This window comes from Lampris incognitus, chromosome 5 (genome assembly GCF_029633865.1).
Source record: "Lampris incognitus isolate fLamInc1 chromosome 5, fLamInc1.hap2, whole genome shotgun sequence".
NCBI classification, from domain to species: domain Eukaryota; kingdom Metazoa; phylum Chordata; class Actinopteri; order Lampriformes; family Lampridae; genus Lampris; species Lampris incognitus.
In genome coordinates this window covers 6007583-6021837 of record NC_079215.1, presented here as the reverse complement: position 1 = coordinate 6021837, position 14255 = coordinate 6007583, and the positions used below count along the sequence as shown (strand labels likewise).

Genomic DNA, 14255 nt, shown 5'->3' with positions numbered 1-14255 from the left:
CATGGATGGATGGATGGATGGATGGATGGATGGATGGATGCATGGATGGATGGATGGATGGATGGATGGATGGATGTATCGATGGATGGATGGATGGAAGGATGGATGGAAGCATGGATGGATGGATGGATGGGTGGATGGATGGATGGATGGATGGAAGCATGGATGGATGGATGGATGGATGGATGGATGGATGGATGGAAGGATGGATGGATGGATGGATGGATGGATGGATGGATGGATGGAAGGATGGATGGATGGATGGATGGATGGATGGAAGCATGGATGGATGGATGGATGGAAGGATGGATGGATGGAAGCATGGATGGATGGATGGATGGATGGATGGATGGATGGAAGCATGGATGGATGGAAGGATGGATGGAAGCATGGATGGATGGATGGATGGATGGATGGATGGATGGATGGATGGATGGATGGATGGATGGAAGGATGGATGGAAGCATGGATGGATGGATGGATGGATGGATGGATGGATGGATGAAGCATGGATGGATGGATGGATGGATGGATGGATGGATGGATGGATGGACGGAAGGACGGATGGACGGATGGACGGATGGATGGATGGATGGATGGATGGATGGATGGATCGAAGGATGGATGGATGGATGGAAGGATGGATGGAAGGATGGATGGATGGATGGATGGATGGATGGATGGATGGATGGAAGGATGGATGGATGGATGGATGGATGGATGGATGGATGGATGGATGGATGGAAGGATGGATGGATGGAAGGATGGATGGATGGATGGATGGATGGATGGATGGATGGAAGGTTACAATCAACTAGAAAAATGCTTGTCCACAGAACAAGCGTGTGAATGCTGAGCGGCTGAAAGAAATGGCGAAAGCGTTGCTGAAAATGGATAAACAGGAAAAGTCAGAAAGCCCCCAGCCTACCTGAAATACCTGCAAACTGAGACGTGAAATGGCTGAATATTTCAAATGTTTTAAAGGTATAAAAAACTGAAAAATTCGCCATAATGTGCTAAATACATAAATCGTTTGATTGCTGGATGGTTTCTGTAGTTTAACATATGGAAAAGTGGAAGCGGTGCAAAGATTTCAAAGTGCTCCCAGTCCCGTTACAAACACACCCACAACAACAAGGCTGTAACACAACTTGCAGGCATTTGCAGCAATGGCTTATGTATGGAAAAAGGGTTGAATAGTCTGAAATATGTGACCCCCCCCCTACTGGTAAAAGAGCCCCCCCCCCAAGTGGGCCTAGGTCATTGGACTGCAAAACCTGACCTGAACATTGTTCTTCTAAAAGAAGAAAAAAGAGCTACAGTACATCAGAAGAAATGGTCTTCATTTGTTATGAGAGGAGGAGGGGTAGAATGAGAGGAGGAGGGTAGAATGAGAGGAGGAGGGGTAGAATGAGAGAAGGAGGGGTAGAATGAGAGGAGGAAGGGTAGAATGAGAGGAGGAGGGGTAGAATGAGAGGAGGAGGGGTAGAACAAGAGAAGGAGGGGTAGAATGAGAGGAGGGGTAGAATGAGAGAAGGAGGGGTAGAATGAGAGGAGGAGGAGGAGAATGACAGGAGGAAGGGGTAGAATGAGAGGAGGAGGGGTAGAATGAGAGAAGGAGGGGTAGAATGAGAGGAGGAAGGGTAGAATGAGAGGAGGAGGGGTAGAATGAGAGGAGGAGGGGTAGAACGAGAGAAGGAGGGGTAGAATGAGAGGAGGGGTAGAATGAGAGAAGGAGGGGTAGAATGAGAGGAGGAGGAGTAGAATGACAGGAGGAAGGGTAGAATGAGAGGAGGAGGGGTAGAATGAGAGGAGGGGTAGAATGAGAGGAGGGGTAGAATGAGAGGAGGAGGGGTAGAATGAGAGGAGGAGGGGTAGAATGAGAGAAGGAGGGGTAGAATGAGAGGAGGAGGGGTAGAATGAGAGGAGGGGTAGAATTAAAGGAGGGGTAGAATGAGAGGAGGAAAGGTAGAAAGAGAGGAGGAGGGATAGAATGAGAGGAGGAGGGGTAGAATGAGAGGAGAAGGGGTAGAATGAGAGGAGGAATGGTAGAATGACAGGAGGAGGGGTAGAATGAGAGGAGGAGGGGTAGAATGAGAGGAGGAGGGGTAGAATGAGAGGAGGAGGGGTAGAATGAGAGAAGGGGGGGTAGAATGAGAGGAGGGGTAGAATTAAAGGAGGGGTAGAATGAGAGGAAGAATGTAGAATGAGAGGAGGAGGGGTAGAATGAGAGGAGGGGTAGAATGAGAGAAGGAGGGGTAGAATGAGAGGAGGGGTAGAATTAAAGGAGGGGTAGAATGAGAGGAGGAATGGTAGAATGAGAGGAGGAGGGATAGAATGAGAGGAGGGGTAGAATTAAAGGAGGGGTAGAATAAGAGGAGGAGGGGTAGAATGAGAGGAGGAATGGTAGAATGAGAGGAGGAGGGATAGAATGAGAGGAGGGGTAGAATTAAAGGAGGGGTAGAATGAGAGGAGGAATGGTAGAATGAGAGGAGGAAGGGTAGAATGAGAAGAGGGGTAGAATTAAAGGAGGGGTAGAATGAGAGGAGCAGGGGTAGAATGAGAGGAGGAGGGGTAGAATGAGAGGAGGAGGGGTAGAATTAAAGGAGGGGTAGAATGAGGGGAGGGGTAGTGATGAAGAGGAAGGGTAGTGATGAAGATGAAGGGCAGTGATGAAGAGGAAGGGTGGCGATGAAGATGGAGAGTAGTGATGAAGAGGAAGGGTAGGAAGGAGGGTAAGAAGGTTGTAGGAAGGTAGGATAGCAGGGAGGTTGTAGGAAGGAAGGAAGGAAGGAAGGAAGGAAGGAAGGAAGGAAGGAAGGAAGGAAGGAAGGAAGGGAGGTTGAAGAGGGAGGAGGAGCAGTTAAGAGGTGGCAGAAGCTGATCAGATCTACCAGGTGTTGAGAGTTGACAGTAATTAGCCTGGCAGTTGAGCTTCAAATTGAGAGGTGACGTCACAATAGGACCGAACACTCTAACAGGCAAAGTGTATGGTAGAATTGCTAAACTTTAGAGCTGAATTGTTCAAAAACTATAAAACATTTTTAAAATCTGAATAGGATCCTGAAAGAGCCGAATGTCCTGAACTGGTTAAGCTTGAAATGGGGTTTCTAGCTCAAAAAAAGAAGGAGGAGATACAGTTCAAAGGTGACGAGGGTTTCAACCTTTCCCCATAGACTTCCATTGTTTCGAAAAAGCAGAAAAAGCTTAATATGTCTAAAAGTATAAAAGATTTCAAAAAACCGAAACGTGAGCCTTAGTGGGCTTAAAGAGATGAACATTTTGATACCTGGACGGCTTCAGTGGCTAAAAGTATGAAGGAATAAAAGAGGTGGAAAGTTTGCAAAAGTCCCCCATTGACTCCCATTCAAAAAATGGCTGAAAATAAGTTGAACATTTCAAAAAGTTCAAAAGGTACGAAAAGGGGAGCACTAATGTCCTTAATGAGTTGAACATTTTGATAGTTGAATGGTTTCAGTAGCTAAAAGTAGGAAGGAGCTACAAAGTGTCCAAAAATGGGCGGAAGAAAAACAAATAAATAAAGAACTGCTAAGCAGTAGTGTGAAGGCCACTAAATGTGCTCTCTGCATGGAACCCGTCCTATTGTACAGGAGCAGTGGGCAGCTGCAGCGCCAGGGGGCCAACTGCAGTTCCTCTTTCCACTGCCTTGCTCACGGGCACAGGCAGGAGTATCTACCCTAACATGCATGTCTTTTTGATGGTGGGAGGAAACCGGAGCACCCGGAGGAAACGCAGAAACGGGGAGAACATGCAAACTCCACCCAGAAAGGACCTGGGACGGCCTGGGGTTCGAACCCAGGGCCTTCTTGCTGTGAGGCAACAGCGCCGACCACTGGACCACCGTGCCGTGCATGCGCGTGTGTCTGTCCCCAGTTAATCTCGCAAAATACTGGACCGATGAGCCCAAAATATTCCATGCACAGTTGTGACTGTAGGGTGCAGAACCCCTCGTGGTTGTGGCGATTAAAAACCTGCGAAAACCACTTGTTCTCACTATCGCCACTCCCTCTCTTCATTCAATCTCTAGCTCGCTCGACCGGCGCTGCTCTCCGTCGCGCATGCGCGACTCACATCTACGGTTGGGTCAGATCGGGCAGCTGGCAGCGTCCAATCCGCAGCGTTATGGACTCGGGTGCGAGTCTTGAAAGTAAACGAGAAGTCGGTCGCATATCTCAAGCCGGCAAATCCTTCACCGCTCATCTCAGCACAGGAGAACTGGAGGGACACTGGATGACCCAAGAATAATTCACCTGATTTACCTCAGCGGAGGTGCCATAGTCTCCCGTGTTAAAAAACCCACTATAAAGGGCGTCCGCCCAGCGTGGCGGTCTACGGGGATCGCCGATTCGAATCCCCGTGTTACCTCCGGCTTGGTTGAGCGTCACTGCAGACACAACTGGCCGTGTCCGTGGGTGGGAAGCCGGATGTGGGTACGTGTCCTGGTCGCTGCACTAGCGCCTCCTCTGGTCAATCGGGGCGCCTGTTCGGGGGGGGGGAACTGGGGGGAATAGAGTGATCCTCCACGCGCTACATCCCCCTGGTGAAACTCCTCACTGTCAGGTGAAAAGAAGCGGCTGGCGACTCCACATGTATGGGAGGAGGCATGTGGTAGTCTGCAGCCCTCCCCGGATCGGCAGAGGGGGTGGAGCAGCGACCGGGACGGCTCGGAAGAGTGGCCGGATATAATTGGGGAGAACAAGGGGGGGGGGATTTCTATCCTTCCATCCATCCATTACCCAAACCGCTTGTCCTGCTCTCAGGGTGGCGGGGATGCTGGAGGCTATCCCAGCAGTCGCTGGGCGGCAGGCGGGGAGACGCCCTGGACAGGCCGAAAATTCTACAAGGGGAGAGAGATGCGAGGGAGAAACCAAAACACCGGAAGTGATGCTGCTACCCCTCACGCTTATAATCCCCATCGGCACAAAGTCGTAGAGGGCTGGTTAGGACGTAAGTGGGGAGTAGGCAAAATGAGAAGAAAGAGAAGAAAAGACCAATCGGTAATTTTCTCAGCATCGTTTGTCCATGTGGCAGTTGAATAATGGAACACAGTCCGCCACCAGGCCGGGAATTCACTTTCCCCTTTAACACCGAGCTGAAAGACCGGCCAGCGGCATTTAAGGATGAGGTCCAAAGCAGACACCAGACAGGCTCTTTTTTTTCCAGCAAAATAACAACGCAGGCCTTATTACAATAAATACAGAAGTAAAGGTTTTCTGAACAGGGCATTCATTACATATTCTGCAGCTCAATGCCAAAACAAACGCATCCGAGTCTGTCAAACCATGAACTGAAATACTAAAGCTGGGCCCCATGACCAAAAAAAAGCTGCTCAGTTTCCTCCGCCATCTTAGGATTAAACACCAATACAGGGCACTGTCCCAAACCGACTCTCTCCAGCGTCACTTCAGAACTGTCCCGGAGAGTTGAATCAGTTCATCTGGACCCAACCTTTATTGAGAGGGAGACGTTTCATCATCATCTCGGTGACCTCTCCAGTCTCCGCTGACTGCCGGTACCCCCACCCTTATGAACAATACAGTGGCATAACGACCGAAACCAACGATGGGTTTCATATGCACCATTATCCATCATCTATAGTTACAAGGGCCATGCGTGCTATTCACAGAGGCTAGTTGCAATCATAGCATTGTCAGATGGCGACGGATGTACACTTGTTCTGGTTAAATGCGGTCATCCTAACTGGACATTTGCCAAAGCCAGGAAGACGCCGAACAGTGCAGAAGATTGCTGTGACTTGTACACTGGGTAAACCAAACAGACGCTGGCCAAGAGGATGGCACAACACAGAGGAGCTAACGTGTCAGGCCAGGACTCCGGTCTACACCATCTACAGGCCAGTGGCCACTCTTCCAAGGATGAGGATGTGCACATCCTTCATAGGGAGGAACATTGATTTGAACTGGGAGTCAAAGAGGCCATCTATGTGAAGATAGAATGACCATCCTTGAACCCGGTGGGGGGGTGCGGGGGGTTAGAGTACATCTACTGCCCTCTTACAATACTGGGTGATTGCTACTATTCCCCAAGCCCATTTCTGCTACAGCCTTCATCCGCCTTCCCGGCCATTGTGATGCTTCCCTAAAGTCAGCCATCATCCTCCACCTGTTCCACCATTTAGGCTTGTACATGACGGCATGCCAGTCACAGTGCTCAACAAAAGCAGCTCTGAGTCAGAGCCCTTCACCGTGGAAACAGGGGTCAAACAGGGATGCATCATTGCACCCACCTTGTTTGTCATCTTTATTGCTGCCATACTCCACCTCATTGTTGAAGAGCTGCCACAGGGGATCCCAATCCTATACAGAACTGATGGCAGGCTCGTCAAACTTAATAGGTTCAAAGCCAAGAGCGAAGTCTGCAACACCTCCATCATGGAGCTTCAGTATGCGGATGACAACGCCATCACAGCACAGTCCGCAGAAGACCTTCAGGACATTCTGAATGCCTTTGCCAAGGCATACAGAGCCCTGGGTCTAGCATTTATCATCAAGAAGACCCAGGTCCTATATCAAACTCCACCCAACAAGCCATCTACCCAACCCATCACAAAAGTGGACAACAAAATTCTTGAAAACGTTAATCACTTCCCCTACCTCAGCAGCCATTTCTCCTCAAAAGCTGACATCGACTCTGAGGTCACCCATCGCCTGAGTTGTGCCAGTGGTACTTACGCCAGGCTCAGGGAAAGAGTCTTTGAAGACCGAGACCTAAAGGCCCAAACAGAACTCCTGGTCTAGAAAACTGTTGTTCTCCCCACCCTCCTGTATGGAGCAGAGTCATGGATCACCTACAGCAGGCACCTGAGAACCGTGGAACAACACCACCAAAGATCCTTACAAACGATCCTGGGGATCAGCTGGGAGGACGGGCGCACCAACTTCAGTGTTCTGGAAGAAGCCAACAGGACTAGCATCACCACCACAATAATGCAGCACCAACTCTGATGGACAAGCCATGTCATCTACATGTCCAACACACGTCTCCCCAAACAGATCCTGTACTCCCAGCTGAAGGAAGGTCAGTGGGCAAAAGAAACCGTTCAAGGACAATATGAAGACCAGTCTGACGAAATTCCACATCACATCTAGCAACTGGGAACACACTGCACTGGATAGGCGCTCCTGGAAGAAATCCATTCAGGAAGGAGCGGCACGTCATGGAATGGACCTCCGCTGTGCTGCAGAGAAAAAGCGACAGCCCCACAAGGAGAGAGAGAAAGGCTCAACCACCACCACCACCACCACCAACCACCAACCACCACCACTTTCCCCTGTCCACACTGCACCCAAGTATGTGGATCACGGCTCGGCCTCTACAGCCATCTTTAGACCCACAGGTAGACAACCCAACGGAGAGGACAGTCATGGTCACTTCGAGTGACCACCCATGATGACGATTCAACTTTCTGGGATTTCCTCACCTGGGTTATCGAGCATGCATCAAGACACGAGTTCATAACGAGATTCTATAGGGAAACTGACAACACATCATCCAGCACTTAAGACCCCGACCAGCAATAACTGGGTGACACGCTTTAAGGAAATGTTGCTACTGTAAGTATGATAAAATACAAACATACGTAGTCCGCGGTGGTGTAGCGGTCTAAGCATCGACTTTGTGTCGATGCAGTTGCCCACTGGGGACCGGGGTTCGCGCCCCGGTCTCGTCAGATCCGACTATGGCCGGACTCGACAAAGCAGCGATATTGGCTGTGTTCATCACATGAATGCGTCTCTGGGTGTGTCGGAAAAAGCAGTGGTTTGGCCTGGAGTCGCCTTGTCACGGAAGTGGCGAGGCGTCTCCTTCGAGACTGCCAGCCGGAGAGATGCAGTTGGGGAACGTATGAAGTATGAGGGTGGGTGTTTGAATTAAAATAGGGACCGATTGGCCACTAAATTAGATCCAACATGTGCTGTTAGTAAACATGAGTTATCCCAGCTGTGCCGTCACCAGACACTCGAGGCTTGAATGCTTTTCCTAATTCTGACACTGGGGCGCAAGTGTCACACATCTGACACGTCCCCTGTAGACATTCTCTCAGAAACCACGTGCTTAGGCGGAGCTAGCTGGACCACTAATGCGCGGCTAACCTTCACCCTAAACCCAACCGCCGCCTCACCTTAATGCTGAACCTAACCCTGTGCATGTTGTGGGTTATGGCGTATGCCCCCCGGGGTCGAGCTGAGGGGAGGTGCAAGGGGACGCCATCATCCCCGTGAAGCAACTTGACAAAGACCAACCCTTTGTAAACCCGCCAGCCCCCTCCTTCCATCCCTATAGAGTTAATAATGCTATGTCTTCTTCTTCTTCTTCTTCCGGCTTGTACCCTGCGAGGGCACAGCGACCGTTGCTAACCTGGGCCTTGACCAATCCGGTACGGAGCCTCGACCGATGCCGTATGGTCTTGTCAAGCCGCATACTGATTTGGCAAAGTTTTTACATCGGATGCTCTTCCTGACACAGCCAGTAACCCTGTGGAACACATGTTGTCTGCGGACAGAATCTCAGCAAGCCACAAAGGGAGCCAAGAGATCTATGTTCACACTCCTCGAGTCAACGCAAGCAAGGCGGGGATCTAATTGCCTTCCAGAATATCGCTTGACCCGGGGTTTGATGCCGATGTGCCTTGTCTGTTGCGTTGGATCGTCAGTAGGCCACGGCGAAGACTGAAAGCGGAGTGATGCATGACGGATAATAAGATGAAGAGGATTTAAATCATCTCCCTTGTTAACAGGGAATGAGGATTATTGCTGATCTTACTCTACAAAGTGAGTGATGAGTCCTGGGTTAAAAAGTTCCCCTACAGGGGGCGCCCGGCTGGCATGGCGGTCTATTCCGTTCTTTACCAACACAGGTTCAAATCCCCGTCTTACCTCCGGCTTGGTTGGGCGTCCCTACAGACACAATTGGCCGCGTCTGCGGGTGGGGAGCCGGATGTGGGTACGTGTCCTGGTCGCTGCACTAGCGCCTCCTCTGGTCAATTGGGGAGGGGAATAGCGTGATCTTCCCACGCGCGACGCCCCCCTGGTGAAACTGCTCACTGTCAGGGGAAAAGAAGCAGCTGGCGACTCCTCGTGTATCTGAGGAGGTGTGTGGTAGTCTGCAGCCCTCCCCGGATCGGGGGGGGGGGGAGCAGAGACCGGGATGGCTCGGGAGAGTGGGGTGTGGGATAATTGGCTGGATACAATTGGGGAGAAAAAGGGGGGGGGGTTCCTCCACAGTCAGGTCACATCTATGGCGAGAGTTGAAAAGGTGATTGCATGGTTTTTTTTAGAGTGGCATAGTTACCCCCCGCCAGACCCCACCACCACCCACCACCACCCACCGTGAATGTATATTTCATAACTCGGTCGATGCGCTGACCTATTTTCCCCCACTTTGCTTTCCTGTCCTCTCTACCATGCATAGCATTAATTAGGGAAGCCTTACTCGCTGTGCCCCCCCCCCCCCCGATATAACTGAAGTACGCAGGATGGAGAGGAGGTGGAGAGACAGCGAGGAGCAGCCGAGCTGGCTAGCAAGGCACCAAGTCAAGTCAAGCTTATTTGTATAGACCCAGTTCACAAGGTGGTCCCTAAGGGCGTTACCACCAGTACAATACACAGCACCACTGTGCCCAATTAACCTCCCCTCCATAAACGCGTCTGTCCCGGGGGGGATGCGGGCCGAGAAGCCTCGTGGACTAAACACCGGGCTGTATGCAGCATCCTGAGGAGGCTGCGTGGTGTGCTCCTGCTTTCAGCCTTCAAAACACAGCATTTGTTTGTGTACTCTGGACTCATAATGAAAAGGGGGGGGGGTATGGGACTACTAAATGCAGAAACACTGGTGTGTAATTGCACAGCGAGTGAAAATGAGACCTGCCCTTCTCAGAAAACCAACCCCAGACAGCGTCCGGATGTGGGCCACTTCAGGCAGTGATGCGGCACTGATGGCCTTCTTCTGGCCCTGACAAAATGGATGTGAGCCTGAAGTGGCCCACATGTATCATAGCAAATATGGCCCAAATATGCCAAATCACATGTGGGCCTTTTTTGGCAGAGATGTGGTGCTCTGGGCAACATGTGATCTGGATGTGACCCTGAAGTGGCCCGTGTGGTAAATGGTGAATATGGCCCAAATACCACACAACAAATATGGCCACCTTTGGCAAATATGTGGCACATGCGGCATTGCTATGGCTTGGTTCTGGCCCAGATCTGGCAAACAGGAGCGGACCGCCCAAGTGCCATCATTCCACGCGGTATGTGGGCCGGATGAAGTGTCGGGTGTGGGACGGGTCCGGTCCACAGCAGCTTTGCTATCTGGGTCTGGAGCTTTTCACAGCCTTCGATGATGAGGAGGAACCACAGGAGGGCCACTTTGATTATTAGTCTGATTTGATCACTACTTTGATTACCTGGGTTCGAATTACGGGGAGCTAATGGGAGCCTGGCTCCCCTGAAAAGGACATGGGCTCCCCAGAAATCCTCCTTCGAGACATTTAGAAGGAGCTGTGACCTTTGTCACGGGTTATAGGTTTATATTTTTCTGTACATTAAGGTACCTGAAATGAACAATAGCAGTAAAAACATGCCGGCGCTGTGTTTCTTCGCTCATTATGTTCCAATTTCCGAACATTTGTCTCCACTATAATGAACATGATGCTGTGTGTGTCTGTTCCTGCTGTGGCCCTCAATGTGTGGCTGGGCACTCAAATCACCATGGTTACGTCTCTACTTGAACTTCCTCTCTTCACCGAGTTGGCTAGCTAGATAGCAGATAGCAAAACTGCTGTGGCCCGGACCCGTCCCACACCCGACACTTCCATCCGGCCCACATACCGCGTGGAGTGACGGCACTTGGGCGGCCCGCTCCTGTTTGCCAGATCTGGGCCAGAACCAAGCCATAGCAATGCTGCATGTGCCACATATTTGCCAAAGGTGGCCCATATTTGTGTTGTGATATTTGGGCCATATTCACCATTTACCACACGGGCCACTTCAGGGTCACATGTTGCCCAGAGCACTGCAGCTTTGCCAAAAAAGGCCCACATTTGGGCCATATTTGCTGTTATACATGTGGGCCACTTCAGGCTCACATCCATTTTGTCAGGACCAGAAGAAGACCATCAGTGCCGCATCATTACCTGAAGTGGCCCACATCCGGATGCTGTCTGGGTTACCAGTTTGGTGACAAGTTTGATTACCGGTTTAGACAGATAGCTACTTTACCATCCTTCAAGAGGAGATCCGCTTTCACCTTTTGTGCAGAGCCTCACAGAGGAGGACAGGGAGGACCACCCTCGCTGGAACGCCAGAGAAACACAAGCCCACATGAAGCCCAGTGGGCTTAGTGTTCCTCTGGGGTTGCGGCGCTTTGGGCTCCGGCCGTTCTCGTGGTCGCGGGGTGCCTTCACGAGCGTGGGGCCCGTGCATGGCTGCAGGGCCTGTCTGCTGCCGCTCGGGGGCGCTACGACAAGTCGCAGATCTCAGACGCGCCGGACTTTACTGGCGTTACTCCTGCGCAACCACAGGTGGACACTTGACATGCCCATACGCACGGCTAGCCTCGTTCACTCCCTGGAACTCTCTGGACTACACCCTCCTCCTCAGTCCTTTCGCCCCCTTTCTTTCCCGTCTCCTCCTTTAGATATGCACGTTGTCGTTTTCCATCTCTAAGTTTCCTGGTCCAGGTGTGTGGGCCAGAAGAGGTCCACACACCTGGACTTGTGGCTGAGTTGAGGCAGCCACGCTCACCCCCGAGTCCACGCCGTCACTCAAGGCCAAACATGGGCCGTAAGATAACTGCAGATGTGGGCCATATTTGGACCAAAGATTCTTTGCTATCTGGCCTCTCCCCCGGACATGTGCCTCGACCAACCAGAGGGGGGCGCTACCCACATCCGGCTTCCCACCCGCAGACAAAGCCAATTGTGTCTGTAGAGATGCCAAACCAAGCCGGAGGTAACAAGGGGATTCGAACCGGCGATCCCCGTGTTGGTAGGCAACGGAATAGACCGCTACGCCACCCGGAGGCCCTCATTCGTTGTTGCTGTGTTTAATTCCCAGTTTGCCGGTCAGTAATCCACCCTCACTGGGGGTCAGGAGTGAGACACAGCCGACAGTGGCATGCCCCTCCAGGGGTTTGCGGGCCGTAACGGGTCTGTCAAAGGCTTGGTTCACCCACTGGCGTCCTTCTGGGGAAACCGGACTCTGTGACAGAGCACCTCGGTCTGCAGTGCCATCTCGTTAGGATTTATTGCCATGTGATCTGTTATATCTGCACAGCCGAAGGAGACGTCAGGCGGCGGGGCGGGTTAGTGGGGAAAGAGACAGTCCACTAGCTGAAGCAACAGGCGTTCAATCCTCATTACAGCCGCTGTGAATATCAAACCACACACACACACACACATACACACATACGCCACCCTATACTTGTGGGGAGCCCTCATTGACTACATTCATTTCCTAGCCCTTAACCCTAAACCCAAGTCCTACCCTAGAATATATACCCTGTTCCTCGTGGGACCCATAAAATGTCCCCACAAAGTGGGGGATTTCAGGTTTTTGTATCCTAATGGGGACATTTGGTCCCCAAATAGGATAGAAAAACCTGGTGTGCGCGCACACACGCACACACACACACACACACACACACACACACACACACACACACACACACACACAGTATGTGCTCATTCATGTTGTGCTTGAGCAAGAATGAAAGGGAAACAATCTTCAGTATTCTCTCTCTCTCTAACATATGTATATATATATATATATATATATACATATATATATATATATATATATATATATATATACTGTGGGAGGAAACCAGAGCACCAGAGGAAACCCACACAGACACGGGGAGAACATGCAAACTCCACAAGGAGGACGACCCGGGACGACCCCCAAGGTTGGACTACCCCGGGACCTTCTTGCTGTGAGGCAACCGCGCTAACCACTGCACCACCGTGTCTCCCCTAGTCCAAAGACATGTAGGTCAGGTGAATCGGCCGTACTAAATTGTCCCTCGGTGTGAATGTGTGTGTGTGTGTGTGTTGGCCCTGGGATGGACTGGTGGCCTGTCCAGGGTGTCTCCCTGCCTGCCCGCCCAATGACTGCTGGGATGGGCTCCAGCAATCCTGCAACCCTGGTTGGGATAAGCGGCTTGGAAAATGGATGGATGATGGATATATATGATGTAGTATGAATAACACTCCATAAGCCATAATACTGAGGGGTCTTCTGTGTGTCTCCGAAACGTTGCCGAAGTTGTGTGGATAAATGTCTGCCAGCGATACCATGGCGAATAATGTGTGAAGGTGAAAAACAAACTTCCTGGTTTGCTGATAGGCTGCATTGTATAAGAAGAGGCAAATATCAACAGCTGTATAAAAAATGTGAATGACAGCGCTACATCACACAGCTGCATTATTACACTGTTACTGCTACAGGCAGCTGTGACGTTATTACACTGTTACTGCTACATGCAGCTGTGCTGTTATTACACTGTCACTGCTACATGCATCTGTGACGTTATTACACTGTCACTGCTACATGCCGCTATGAAGTTATTACACTGTTACTGCTACATGCAGCTGTGACGTTATTACACTGTTACTGCTACATGCAGCTGTGAAATTATTACACTGTTACTGCTACATGCAGCTGTGACGTTATTACACTGTCACTGCTACATGCAGCTGTGACGTTATTACACTGCTACTGCTACATGCCGCTATGAAGTTATTACACTGTTACTGCTACATGCAGCTGTGAAATTATTACACTGTTACTGCTACATGCAGCTGTGACGTTATTACACTGTCACTGCTACATGCAGCTGTGACGTTATTACACTGTTACTGCTACATGCAGCTGTGACGTTATTACACTGTTACTGCTACATGCCGCTATGAAGTTATTACACTGCTACTGCTACATGCAGCTGTGAAATTATTACACTGTTACTGCTACATGCAGCTGTGACGTTATTACACTGTTACTGCTACATGCAGCTGTGACGTTATTACACTGTTACTGCTACATGCAGCTGTGCCGTTATTACACTGTTACAGCTACATGCAGCTGTGACGTTATTACACTGTTACTGCTACATGCAGCTGTGACGTTATTACACTGTTACTGCTACATGCAGCTGTGCCGTTATTACACTGTTACTGCTACATGCAGCTGTGACGTTATTACACTGCTACTGCTACATGC

At 50.6% G+C, this 14255-nt stretch overlaps 1 pseudogene; it reads right to left on the bottom strand.

Moving 5' to 3' along the window:
- Positions 1–14255, bottom strand: part of LOC130112670 (beta-1,3-N-acetylglucosaminyltransferase manic fringe-like) — a 91329-nt pseudogene that overhangs the window by 22642 nt on the left and 54432 nt on the right.